This window comes from Sapajus apella, unplaced genomic scaffold, assembly GCF_009761245.1.
Source record: "Sapajus apella isolate SASKATOON/1434 unplaced genomic scaffold, GSC_monkey_1.0 scaffold47, whole genome shotgun sequence".
Taxonomy (NCBI): domain Eukaryota; kingdom Metazoa; phylum Chordata; class Mammalia; order Primates; family Cebidae; genus Sapajus; species Sapajus apella.
The window spans coordinates 17,831,475-17,833,305 of record NW_022436987.1 but is presented as its reverse complement, the minus strand read 5'-3'; positions in this window follow the sequence as shown (position 1 = coordinate 17,833,305).

The window sequence follows — 1,831 nt, the reverse complement described above, 5'->3', positions numbered from 1 at the left end:
CAGCTCAGTGGGGGGAAGGGTGACCACCACTACCCAGGCAGTCTGCCACCACCGAGGCAATTCACACAGCAGCTGGGCAGAGCCTGCGGCAGCTCAGCAACGCCTCTGCTGGCAGACTGTGACTAGACTACTCTGTGCGGGGCAGGGCATCTATGAAAAAAGGCAGTAGCATGACAGAAACTTATAAACAAAGCTGACCTTCCTAGGACAGAACACCTGGGAAAAGAGGCAGTTATGACTTCCGCTGCAGCAGACTTAAAAATACCTGCCCAGCAGCTCTAAACAGAACAACAGGGCTCACAGCACAGCACTTGAACTCCTATAAGAGACAGACTGTCTCCTCAAGCAGCTTCCCCAACCCCTCTATACCCAAAGAGACATCTCATAAAGTAGAGGTCAGGCCAACATCTGGCAGGTACCCTTCTGAGATGAAGATAACAGAAGAAGAAACTGGCAGTAACCCTTACTGTTCTGCAGCTCCTGCAGGTGATCCCCAGGCAAGCAGGATCTGGAGTGGACCTCCAGCAGTCCTGCAGCAGAGTGGCCAGATTGTTAGAAGAAAAACTAAGAAACAGAAAGAAATTACTTCATCATCAACAAAAAGGAGGTCCACTCAGAGGCTCCATCCAAAAGTCACCAACTACAAAGACCACAGGTAGATAAAGCCACTAAGATGGGAAGAAACCAGCGGAAAAATGATGAAAACACCAAAAACCAGAAGGCCACTTCTCTTCCAAAGGATCACAACTCCTCATCAGCTAGGGATCAAAGACGGATGGAGAATGAATCTGATGAATTGACAGAAACAGGCTTCAGAAGGTGGGTAATAACAATCTTCTCAGAGCTAAAAGAACATATGCTAACACAATGCAAAGAAACTAAGAACCTAGAAAAAAGTTAGATGAGATGCTAACTAGAATAAACAGCTTAGAGAAGAATATAAACGACTTGGTGGAGCTGAAAAACACAGCACGAGAACTTCGTGAAGCATACACAAGTTTCAATAGCCAAATCGACCAAGCAGAAGAAAGGATATCAGAGATTGAAGATCAACTCAATGAAATAAAAGGAGAAGGCAAGAATAGAGAAAAAAGTAAAAAAAATGAATGAAGCCTTCAAGAAATATGGAATTATGTGAAAAGACCTAATCTACGTTTGATAGGTGTACCTGAATGTGACAGAGAGAATGAATCTAAGCTGGAAAACACTCTTCAGGATACTATCTAGGAGAACTTCCCCAATCTAGCAAGGCAGGCCAATATTCAAGTCTAGGAAATACAGAGAACAGCACAAAGATATTCCTCAAGAAGAGCAACCCCAAAGCACAAAATCATCAGATTCACCAGGGTTGAAATGAAGGAAAAAATGCAAGGGGCACCCAGAGATAAAGGTCTGGTTACCCACAAAGGGAAGCCCATTAGACTCTCAGCAGATCTCTTGGCAGAAACTCTACCATCAAGAGGAGAGTGGGGGCCAATATTCAACATCCTTAAAGAAAAGAACTTTCAACCTAAAATGTCAGATCCAGTGAAACTAAGCTTCATAAGTGAAGGAGAAAGAAAATCCTTTATGGACAAGCAATTGTTGAGAGATTTCATCAACACCAGGCATGCCTTACAAGAGCTCCTGAGAGAAGCACTAAACAAGGAAAGGAACAACCAGTACCAGCCACTCCAAAAATATACCAAATGGTAAAGGGCATCAACACAACTAAAAAAAACAAAAGCATCAACTAATGGGCAAAACATCCAGCTAGCATCAAAATGGCAGGATCAAATTCACACATTAACAATATTAACCTTAAATGTAAATGGGCTAAATGCCCCAATCA